Source organism: Sciurus vulgaris, assembly GCF_902686455.1.
Source record: "Sciurus vulgaris genome assembly, chromosome: 13".
NCBI lineage: Eukaryota > Metazoa > Chordata > Mammalia > Rodentia > Sciuridae > Sciurus > Sciurus vulgaris.
In genome coordinates this window covers 78,146,314-78,159,366 of record NC_136474.1, presented here as the reverse complement: position 1 = coordinate 78,159,366, position 13,053 = coordinate 78,146,314, and positions in this window count along the sequence as shown.

Below are 13,053 nucleotides of genomic sequence, written 5' to 3'. Positions count from 1 at the left end.
TTTCAGAATACTTTTACCATTAATGTCATCTTTGAAATTTAACCATGCAATAAGTACATATTCTTCTCCTCACAGGTGAAGGAACCAAAGACCTATTCAAGCTAGTAAGGTGCAGAGAGGGGAATCTGAATGCAGAGGTCTTCTGTTTCTAGAATGTCTGCCAATACTCCCCCACCCAGGCTTCAGCTGCTTTTCTGTACAGAGAGCAACACAGTTTGGTTGATCAAGTACATTATGGCTGTGGCCTCAAACCCTCAATAGGGCAGAATGATTCTTTAGAGGAGACCTGGTCTTTTTATGTATGAAGAGTCAAAAGTTTTTCCGGCAAACTTTTCGGCTGAGAAATCCTTTACAAAGATTATTTTGTGTAAGAGGTGGGAACATGTGTACTTTCCTAATCACAGAATGGTGGGAATTATTTGAGGGGACATTTAAGCATCCTCTTTCCATTTTAGTACTTTTAACTTTGTGCCCCTGCACCGTAGCAAGATGCAACTGGACCAGAGGCCCTGGGAAAGAATATTCAAAATAAGGTGCTTATGTATAGGGGAGATATACACCCATTCACTGGAAGTAAGAAAATACTTGACCTTCTAATATTTGTTTTCATCTCATCTGTGTTGGTTAGGTTGTGTTGCCATGACCAAATGACTTGACAAGAACAGCTTAGATGAGGAAAAGTATTTTGGCTCATGGTTTCAGAGGTTCAGTCCAGGGTTTGCTGACAATAGTTCTGGGTCTAAGATGAGGCAGAACATCGTGGTGGAAGCGCATGGCAGAGGAAATCAGCTCAGGACATGATTGCCAGAGAGCAGAGAGCTTCCTGGTAGGGCATACCCCAGTGATCTACTTCTTCCAGTTATCCCCTATCAAGTTATTAATCTGTCAAATAGATTGACCCATTGATTTGGTTACAGCTCTCATAATCTAATGCATCACCTCTAAACATTTCTGCATTTTTTCAAACATGAGCTTTTGGGGGACACCTCATATCCAAACCATAACATCATCCTTAATTTTTAAGTGTTTTATTAGGCATATATTAGTAGGGTACTCCACATATATAATTTATAGAAAAATATCCATAAATTTAGGACCTGTGCTTTTGTTTTCGAAAGGGTTTATTACCAAAAGAGTTTAAAGACCATTGTTTCCATGCAGGACTGCTCATCTTGGATCCTTGTGGCCCTGAAATCAAGGAGCCTGCCAACTTCTTGCCATTATATGCAAAATTTTGTGATCATGTGCCCTCCTCCAGTATAGTACCCAGAATGTCTGTAAAACTCTAAACAGAGAATGTGTCTCAAGGAAGAACAAGTCACTGAAGGCTGGTCTAATTATTTCACTTTGTTCACAAAGGCATATTCTGGCTTAGGCCGCCACATACGAATCAAGATCATCTGTAGCTTGACTTTCCATTTTGATTTAAGGAATCAACGCTAACAAGGAACTTGAGTGTTCCCCCATGTGATAACACATTTCATAAATGGTAGCAAACTCTTTCTTAAAGAAACAAAATAACCCCCAAACCAAAGAAGAAAACAAAATGAAACAAAGAAACCCTGATGCTTTTTTAGGATTTGGAATATGCTTTGGGGGTGTTGCCTTAATTTTTGCTGACTGAATGGCTATTTGGACTAAAAACCAAAGTGGGGAGTTGTGTGTGAGTTGGAGAGGCTGATGGGAAGCTCTCAGGGTGACTGAGACACAGTATGGTTTATACAAAACCCTTAGACTTAACAACTTCTAGGAAACTTGAGAGGAAGTTTACATAGCAACATGGTACAATGTGCTGTCTTTAATGGGCATTCACGCCTTTAAAAACTTCTCTTTCCCTCCTGTCTTCCTAACAGAGCCACTTAGTATAAAGTCATAAATGAAGGAGCCACAACCTTGCAGCTGTGACTGTCATTTTAAAAAAACTATTGTGACTTTTGGGAAAAAAAACAACAACAGATTTTGGTTTATCAGAATCTCCTGGGAGAAGGGATGAATTAGTCACCTAAGACTGAAAATACATAAAGAGAGGGGAAAATACATTGTTACTCATGAAGTAAAAACAAACTTGACTCTCCTGGAACTTTAAATTTATTCAGGGAATTCTCACTGTGTTAGCTCTATATCACTGTGACAAAATACCTGAGATAATTTATAAGGAGGAAAGGTTTATTTAAGCTTAGTTTTGGAGGTTTCAGTCCATGATTGGTTGACCCATTGCTTTGAGGTCTGTGGCAAGGCAGAATATAGTGGTGGGAGTGTGCGGCCCAGGAAGTTGCTCACCTTAAGGTGGCAGGCAAACCAAGAAGGGACAGGAATGAGCTGGGGTTTCGATATGCCCTTCAAGAACATGCTTCCCCCCTACAATGACCTAACTTCCTCCCTGTAGGCCTCACCTAAAGGTTTCACAACCTCCTAATGGAGCCAAGGGCTCCAGTCCTTGAACACATATGCTTTAGGGACACTAAAGGCAAAACATAGGAGTCACAATGTTTGTGCTTCTGATTAAAAGGAGAAAGTTCCATATGATCTATTGCCATATTCTTAAACATCAGTAGAAGAGCAAGAGAAATATGGGCAAGACACTAAAGGCAAAACATAGGAGTCACAATGTTTGTGCTTCTGATTAAAAGGAGAAAGTTCCATATGATCTATTGCCATATTCTTAAACATCAGTAGAAGAGCAAGAGAAATATGGGCAAGAGTTAAATAAGGAAGATAATCCAAACTTCTCTCAGGGTGATTTTCCCTTGAAATAGGTTGTCAAAGGAGATTTGGGGAAAAAATAAATATAAGAATGAAGGACTTTATACTCCCACAAACATGCCCACGTAATGCTCTCTTTTTAATTAAATGTACAAAACTAAAAACTCATACCTTCAAATAAAAATTGAAGCTCATGTTTAGCTTTTTATGTTTTTTTCTTGTGGTGATGGGGAGGGGATGGAACCCAGGGCCTTGCACACACGGGGCAAGGACACTACCTCTGACTTACATCCTCAGCTTTCCATTTCCTTGTTTAACCATCTGGCACATGGCAGACATAACAGGTAGTTAGCTCACTGATGTACTGATTCATCTGAATACTCCCAGTGAAGACCTGAAGTTTGGATTTTCAAAAGTCATTATGTGACATCAAAGACAAAACTTGAGGCTGAAAAGCCAATTTTGCCAGGCTGGTGGATTAGAAAGCCAACAAGAATTCAGGTTTCAATGACTTTCTTAAGTTCTTGAACTAAAATCTTAGTAATAGTTCTCTGCTGTTTGCTAAATAAGCAATAGGTGAATGCATGTCTTTTTTTGAAATTTAAGCTAGTGCTAATTGGTACATACTCAAACTTTAGACTCAGTGTTGAACAATAATATTCAGTTATTCCCTGGAAGTTCTGTTGAGATTTTTTTCCTCATTATCGTGGTTTCATGTGTTACTACTCATGTGCAGGCTTTTGAAGACCCCTGCTTGGATAACTGCAGTGTTTTCTATCTGTTCTCACTGTCTTTAGTTTCTCCACCCTCGTTCCATTTTGTATAGTGCCACCATATCTTTTACCTCATTTTCTGGGTTACACTAAGAGTGGGTTTTTTTTCCAAAGCCCCAGGTCTGAATTCTTCAAATGATGTTCTGGCTGATGGTTTATATACCTTTCCTGTCCTGAGCACTCTCCCTCAGGACTCATTGGCTATTGGATAACATGCTCATTCTGTGTCATTTTCTGACACAGAAAAGGGGGTTGGAATTCCCACCCCCGGTGGTACCGATGAACCACTCAGGAGTGGTGTGGCTGCTTCTGTCTTTAACTGTTTTCTTTTCTTTCTTTTTAAAAATTTCTTTCTTTCTTTTTTTTTTTTTTTTTTTTTTGGTATAGAACTGGTTTCTTTTTCTCATAGTAAACTCAAATCCTATATTTTTTTAAGCTCAAGAACATCACATTTCTTTCCTAAGGGCTTGTAAAATGCCTTCCTCCTTCCAGTCTGTCCCGTCTTGGTGGCATGAGACAGTCTGACATATTGTATATGGCTACATAATGCCAGTTCCTCAAATGTTTCTCATCTTAACTAAGGTATAAGTTCCTCCAGGACATGACCAGTGACTTTTAAAATGAATGAATTTGGGGATGAATTAGTCCACTTAGTACTTGGCATTAGTCAACTGAAAGTTCGAGGCACAAGACCACCCTCACTTTGACACCGATGTCAAGTGTAGGGAATTCCCAAAACCATCCTCAGATTTGATAATTTGGTATAAGAACTCAAAGAATTCATTAAAAACTCTTATATTTATGGTTACAGTTTATTGAAGGGAAAGAATACAGATTAGCATCCACTGAAGAAACATAGCAGGGAGAGTCTGGGAGGTTTCTGGAAACATCCACCGTCCTCTCTGTTGAATGAGAAAGCACTGCCCTCCTGGCACCAGTGTGGGCCATGTGTGGGGTCTTGTGAACCCGGAAAGCTCACCTGAGCTTCACGATCCAGAGATTTGTTTGTTTTCTTACTGGACTTCACTATGTAGGTGTGATTGATTGATTGTCCAAGTGATTGATCTCAGTCTCCAGTTTGACTAATAGCACTTAACCCAAAACCCTCAACCTAAATCAGGGGGTTGGTCTTTATGGAGCAGGCAGCTCCCACCCTATTACTTTCAGATATGGTTGGCTCCTCTCTAAAATTCCCTGTGACCAGACCTCACCCTAAAAAGAACTGCATTATGAGATATGACCTAAAATACCTAGCCAGAGGCCAAGGGCAAAGGCCAGTACTCTCCTTGGGCCAAATTCTCTAATATACATGTCATGATAAGTCTTGGTATTTGATAGAAACTTGGCTATTACTAGGGCCTTCAGCAAAATTCTGTTGATAATCAAATTAATATTAACTATTAATATTAATAATTAACTATTAATAATTAATTAATATCAACTAATAATATTAATAAATTCATATTAACTATTCTAGAATAATGAAACATAAAGAGCAGTTAGCATTTAATGTCATCCCACTGAAACTTTCTTCAATCTACTCTTACTATGCAGGAATACTTCCTTGCAGACATCACATAAAATAAGCAAGAGAATCTCTCTCTTGCCCTTTTACCACAAATTATATAAGATAATTAAGATGTAATTGCTTTCTTTTTTCTTAATCCGGAGCAGATAAATGGTTTAAGAATAAACAACAAAGACATAGACTGAGTAATTTCGCAAACACTTTACCTCCTGGTAAGAAAAAGCAATGATCTCCATTAAACCTTGGCAATAATACTTAATTATTGTAACAATTTCAAAGCAATAGGTCTTCCCTATCTTTAATACTTTTTAGACCTTTCAAATCCATCCAATTCTTACATTGCATTAAAACTTTCTTGGTTCTAATCTTATGACTCATAAAAGGGATAAACCAACCTAATGGGGCTCTAGGACAGGGGAATGAGTCTTCACACTTAGGAAGTCATCATATCTTGGGAGTCCTGAGGTTTCAAATTCAACATAGAAGTGAAAAAAAAATCCCTTTCCCTTTCTTTCTGTTCCCTTTCTTTCTGTTCGTTTCTGTTCAATAATGAATTTTCATTATTCTTGAAAATTCTCTTGAGCTCCTATAAAGTACACCATAAATAGGTTGGCATATATAACTCTACAAAGTAATTCTCAAATTAGTCTAAAGTTGTGACTCTCAATCTAGGGCAATATTCCCTCCCCTCTGGGGGAAACATGGCAACATTGAATCAGTTTTGTCACCATTAGGTAGAGGAGTGGAGTTGCTACTGACACCAAGTGGGTAAAGGCCAGAGATGCTGCTAAAATCCTACACTGCATGGGATATCCCTCATAAATGTCAATATTGCCAAAACTCTGTTTTAAAGAAAGAGGTGTTATTGTTGTTGTTGTTGTAGTTGTTTTAAGGCCATATGGAGATTTCTGAGGATTTTATTTTCTTTGTAAATGTCAGTCACTAGAGGTGAATGGGGGACGAGGGGTACAAAACTCTAAAGTGTTCTTGTATGTCTGAAGGCCAACATGCCATTCTGTTATGTGTCTTTTAAAAATTATATGCACTAAAATTCAGTGTTTTATGTGTACTGTTCTAAGTGTTGACAAATGAGTAGAGTCATGTATCGTCTATCATAAATTTACAGAAATTAGTCCACTCTCCAATTTCCTTGTACTATTCCTTGTGATAAACCCCTTCCTTCTTGTCAGTCACTGATATGTTCTCTGTCCCTATAATTTTACCTTTTCTGTCATATTGTGTGAATGGAACCATACAGTTATAGCCTTATGTATTTTGCTTCTTGCACTTAGCACAATGTTTGAGAATAAGTTCATTCTTTCACTGCTATGAATGTTTGTTTATTCACTGTTATCCATTCATCTGTTAAAGGACCTTACCGTGTTTTGTTTACTATTGAAGCTCAATAACCACAACGCATCTTAAAAGATTTGTTTATTGTTAACAAGACCAAACAAAAGAGCAGCCTCATATTCTCTATACTGTGAAACCCCAAATTCAGTGTAAGTCAAATACACATGCAAAGCAATTTGACCATTTTATATTTTGCTTTAGAGAGTTGCATTCCCTCACCTTCATAGAAAATACAAAATACTCTGTAAGTACAACACACATCCCAGCATACCACCAAGGGCCAGGCAGGAACTTGGTGTCATCCTCAATGGGATTAAGTAAAAATTACTCAATGAAGGGACTGTTTGCAGGGATGTCGCCAGTGTTAAAACCAAATGCTGGCTGGTGTCCTGGGACACGGGCAGGGCAGAGACGGAGGGTGGGAGCACAGGGTGTACCGAGTAATCTGCACTCCTCCATCCCTAGTAGGCTCCTCTTTTCTCCCTCTTGCCTTTACATCTGCACTGGTTTTCCTCAAGTCCTTGGCCCAAATCTCTCCATCTTGGTTCTACTGAGAACTAACCAACTCTTTAAGGCCTTTCTTCCTGAATTGCTAGCATTTTAACCAGTCAACTCTGGTCTTTTCTTATCTGTACTACTCATGACACTAGTGGCTTCGATTCTGGTTGTTGAAGTTGTTATTCGATGCAGTCTTGTTCCCATTACAACTCCTAGCTCTTTGACTCGTTTGCATAACCAGATTGTAGTGACCAAACAACATATTTTTATTTACGTAGTTCTTGGCAAAGGAGAAACTAGATTTTTTTTTAAATGAATGGTAAGCAGATATTACCTGTTGTGGTTTAGATAGTAAGTGTCCCCCAAAAGCTCATGTGTGAGACAATGCAAGAATATTCAGAAATGAAATGACGGTGTTATGGGAGCTTTGACCCAATCAGTGAATTAATCCCTCTACAGGGATTAACTGAAGGCAGGTAGGGTGTGGTTGGAAAAGGTAGGTCATGGGGGGTGTGCCTTTGGGGTATATATTTTACATCTGGTGAGTGGAGTCTCTTCCTGTTTGAGCTGATTCCTTCTAGCACACTCTTCTGCCATGATGTTCTGCCTCACCTTGTGTCTTGAGGAAAGGAGCCAGCCTTCTATGGAGTGAGACCTCTGAAACCATGAGCCCCCAAATAAACACTTTGTCCTTAAAATTGTTCTTGTCATGTCTTTTAGTCACAGCAGTGAAAAAGCTGACTAGAACACTACCAAAAAGCACTTATTTCTAACTTTTAAGTGGCACTTTAAATGTTAGATGAAATAAGACAACCACAAAAATACAAATACTGTAGGATTCCACTTTCTTTTTTTGGGAATCTTGAGCGGTCAATTTCGTATAGACAGAAAGTAGGAAACTGATTGCCAGTGGCTGAGGGAAAGGGCTAACAGAGAGTTAGTGTTCGGTGAGTTCCGAGTTTCAGTTTAGGACGATGAAAAGTTCTAGAGATGGAATGTGGTGATGAGTGCTGCTCCTTCTCATGTTTCTTTCCATGGCAAAGGCTCGTCAGTTCTCACCAAGCTGGAGAGCCTCGGAAGGCTGACTTGTGACATAATGCCAGACAGATACAGGATCTCAACTTAGACTCATGCTAACCCTACACAGGAGGGTTATTCTGTCCCCTTTGCAGATGGGAACACTGAGTCCTAGTGCACCTTGCCTAGAGCCACTCAGCTGGTGGGCAGCAGAGCAAGGGCTTGGCCCCAGGCATCATGGCCATCAAGATGGTCCATGCAGGAGGACCCATCTTCCCCTCCCAGTCTCTGCATGCTCAGGTTAGTACATTCAGAAAAATACTGCATGAGGGAACCACCGTCACCCTACAGGGGGATGAGCTGTGTTAGTGTGAGAATGACCTTCAGGGCACTGTTCTTCTAAACACCTCAGAACTCAGAGAATGTAATCTCCAGCCAACGGCAAATGGAGGAAACCAGGAATGAGAAAGAATGAGAAAGGTGAAAAATGTGACTTGAAATGAAAATGTTTCTTTTTAACGATAAAATGTAAGAAAAAAGCTTGTGTCAGTGTTGGAAAGAAAACAGGGACAGTAGTCCCACGGTGCACGAGGCTACACTTAGATGATTCAGACCACATTGCTTCCTCAGCATTTTGCGCCTTCCCTTAGATGGCCTGCTCTGTGTCTGCAGTGCTCACGCCTCGACTTCGTTTGGAGAGGCAGCCATTACCTTCATTTTTTACCAGCTGTCTGGGTAGCTCAGGTTCAGACGGACCAAGCTGAGGTAATGACCCAGGCAGGGCAAATGGGAAACTTTCTCTACTCTTGAGAATAAGTCATCAATTTAATATCTTCCCTGAATGCTACATTCTTCCTAAAAATAATATAAAATAAATGTATGCAAGCTAGTTTCTCAATTGTTTTTATTCAAGAAAATTTAAGATGGGCATTGCGAACTCATTCATCAACGTCCGTGAAATACTTAAAAATGAAATGTGCTCCCAGAAGCAGCCATTAAAAAGTCATTGCTGAATTTCTAACAGAACTCTTCTGAGGATCCATTTAAATTCACCACAGTCTTTCAGACATCTTGTCCTGATGCTTTTTCTGACCTGGGATGCGATTATTGGCCAGGTGGAATCAAAGGGCAGCCCCTGTGTGGTGGCGTTGCTCTTCCTCCCCTCCCCTCCCCCTCCTTCCTCCCCTCCCCTCCCCTCCCCTCCCCTCCCCTCCCCTCCCCCTCCTTCCTCCCCTCCCTTCTCCTCCCCTTTCTTCCTTCTTTCTCTCCTTTTCTCCTCTCCTGTGTTTTCCCTCATCCGCCAGCACCATGGCAGCATCGCTTCCTTCCAGAACGTGTTCCGAGAGGCGCAGCAGTCAGAGTTGGCTCACAGGATCAGGTAATGATTTTCTTGATCCCACATGTGGTCTTAACATTCTTGTGCTGTCGGCCTGAAGGGGCAGCCCGCCTTTACCCCCAGCTACCTGTGGCAATCCAAATTAAAAAAAATATATATATTGTACAGGGAAAGGCAATCTCTGCTTTCTGGTCAAAACTGACTAGTATTTTTAACAAAAGGGCAGCCACCCTTTTCAGTGCCTACGTCATCGATCATGCTGTGAGGACTTGCCAGTGAAGTCTTTCCCGTGGTTGATTGTATCAGGCGATGGAAACCTTTGTATTTATTGTTGGCTTATTGGGACATTCTCAAAGGTATCTATCTCATTTTAATATTTTAGGAATGTAGTGTGGTATTTTAGGATGTTGTGTTTTAAAGCAAAGTCCCAGTTAAATGCATAATAGCAATTTCAGTAGAATTTACTGCTTATCTTTCCCCCCAGTATCTACACTTCCAAGCATACAGGGACAGCATCCATCCTCACTTTCGGTACCCTTCAGCCCTTGGGCACATGTCCGTCCTTGCTCCCACTCAAGGCGCGAGTTGCTAGGCCTGCCCTGAGGAGGTATGCCAGGGTGGCTTAGCAACAGGAATGGATTTCCTCGTGGTTCTGGAGGCCTGACCCCAGGATCAAGGGGTCAGCAGGGCTGGCTTGTTCTGAGGCCTCCTTCCTTGGCTTCTCCTTGGGGATTCACATGATCTTCTCTTAGTGTCTGTCTGCGTCCTAATCTCTTCTTCTAAGATCAGATTAGGGCTGCACAATGACCTCATTTTTATTTAATTATCTCCTTAAAGATCCTAACTCTGGGCCCGGGGGTGGGTGGTAGCTCAGTGGTAGAGCACTTGCCGAGCATGTGCAAGGTCCTGCGTTTGATCCCTACACTGACACAAGAAATGAAATATCTCCAAACACAGTCACACTTACTGGGATTAGGACTTCAACTTATGAATTTTGGGGGAACCAAAATTTGACTCATCCTAAATACTTGGTACCACATCTTAGATGTGGACATTTGTTGGAATTTACATACAAGTTCCTTGTGACAGAATATTTGCACTGCATGTAGGATTTCAGTTTAATGCCAGCCTTCTTATCTAGAGCCTGTGGATTACCTGGAGTCCACAAACGTGCCAAAGTTGCCTCCCAGACTTCCTGTGTTCTATCTACGGAATGAGCTACCTACTTTTCCTCTGGGCTCTGTTATGGTCTGGGTATGAGGTGTCCCCCAGGATCTCATGTGTGAGACAACGCAAGAATGTTCAAAGGTGATATGATCAGGTTATGAGAGGGTGGCAACTGTAGACAGGGTGTGACCGGAGGAGGTAGGTCACTGGAGGTGTGCCTTTGGGGTTTATATTTTGTCTCTGTTTCCTGCTTGTCATGTCCTGAGAGCTTTCCTCTACCATGCCCTTCTGCCACAATGTTCTGCCTCACCTCGCGCTCAGAGCAATGGAGTTGGCTGACTATAGACTGAGCCTTTGAAACTGTGAACCAAAACAAACGTTTCCTCCTCTACATTGTTCTTGTCGGTTCTTTTAGTCACAGTGAGGAAAAGCTAACTAACACAGGTTTGCAGTGAAAAAAAAAAAGTTAACCTCTAATGGTTGATTATAATGACTTGAATATGGTTTGTCTTCTCAGAAACTCAAGTTGGAGTTTAATTCCCATTGTGAAGTATAAGGGGGTAGGGTCTTCATCAGAGTAATCATCAGAGGTGTTTAGGATTAGAAAAAGTCTGGAGGGGGAATTCCCCATTATTGAACATTGCTGACGCAGAAAGAAGAAAGAAATAAGAGGATACATGCCCATTTCACCTTCCCACATGTGCTTCCTCCATGATATTGTGAACTGTGAAATGATGCAGCCAAGGGACTCCTGCAAGAGCTAGCACCATGTTCTTTGAACTTCTGGCCTTCATATCTGTGAGCTAAAGAAACATCTTTTCTTTATGAGTATCCAACTTAAGGTATTTTGTTATAGTAACAGAAAATGGACTAATATACTGATGTAAAGTGTTATCTTATTGTTCATCTCGCAATGCCTTTTGTTTAAATAATGAATACTCCGAGTGCTTGCCTTGCAAGCACAAGGCCCTGAGTTCGATCCCCAGTACCTCAAAAAAAAAAAAAAAAAAAAAAAAATACTCCAATGTTTGTCAGTGTGTTCAACATAATGTGTCTGTGCATGTGTACGTCTATCATCTCTCTCATTGCACAGTTCTTCCAATGTACTAGACACTATTTTAAGTGCTTCACAATGTGAACTCATTTGATCTTCACGTGGACACTGTGAAGGAGACAATATTTACAGGTGAAGAAACCAAGGCATACAAAGATTAAGTAACTTAGGAAATAGTGTTAGGAAATGGCAGAGCCAGAATTGATATCCAGGTAATCGTGTTTAAGAGCACTAACCACTAGCCTTCATTGACTCTCCTTTCTCATCTTATGCATGAAAATTCCAAGTCAAGTTATTCACACCCATAGAATCAATGATCTTCACTATTGTTGACATAACTTACATTTTTACTCAAAACTTACATTGAGAAGGAATTTGAAAGTTCAATAAAAACCTTTGCAGTGTATGCAAGTCATGCTTACTGTCTCCATTCAGTCAAAAATGTTGTGTGTTTCCACCATCGTACCTTTAAAAAAAAATTAAGCCCTTCCACTTGACTAAGAATATAGACAATAGTAATTGCTTCTAAATTGAATAACAACCAGTAATCATTTTAATAATATAAAGAACAATCTTTAAAACTTTATCAGGCTTCCTATAATGTCATAGCCACTTTCTGTTGACCCAAAATCTCAAAGGGCAAAATCTCAAAGGGGATAAAGTAAATTCTTTTTTTTTTTTTTTTTGGTGCTGGGGATCGAACCCAGGGCCTTGTGCTTCCAAGGCAAGCACTCTACTGACTAAGCTATCTCCCCAGCCCAAAATAAGTTCTTAATACAATTTTTGCTTTCCCCTGGCCTCTCTGCGTCTGCGGTTCTGCATCTGTAAATTCAAATACTAATGAATCAAAGATGTTGGGGAAAGATAATTGTGTCTGTACTAAACATGTATGGACATTGTTTCTTGTCACTAATCCCTAAGCAATCCAGTATAGCAACTATTTACATAGGATTTACTTGTATTTGGTATTATTTGTTTTTGGAGATGATTTTAACTATACAGGAAGGTGTGCATAGGTTATATGCAAATACTATGCCATTGTGTATAAGGGACTTGAACTTGGATTTTGGTATCTATAAGGGTCCTGAAATCAATCCCACTTGTATACCGAGGGCTGGTGTAGTATTGTCATTGGACTTCTTTACATAGATCATTTTGTCATTTCTAGATCAAATGATTAAATTGAAGGAGCAATTCCTCTTGCCTCGTGTTGGGTCGGGGTGGGGACAGTGCTTAGACAGTCATTGCTTGCCTTAATGCTGCTCCTGGGCCACCTTCGCTCCACTTAATTTTATCTTCCAAATCCAGGAAGAACATGAAGTATTTTATTCCCTTGGGCAAAATTGCTTAACTAACAAAACCCAGCTGAAAAGAAAAGTGAATACAAGTAGCAAGTTTCTGTAATTTGAAAAGATTTGTATTCTCCTAGTTTTTCGGAAATTACATATGTAGACATGAAGTCTTACAATTTGCAACCAGTATTTGTCTTGATACTTTTTTGAAACTCAGTATGTGTGTGGGGGGAAAAGATTTATTTGAAGGCATAAATAGCTCTATATGCTTTGGAACTGTATCAGAATTCCGTAAGTAAGTGAAAATGGAAGCTCCTCAGGGTGAAGTTGCC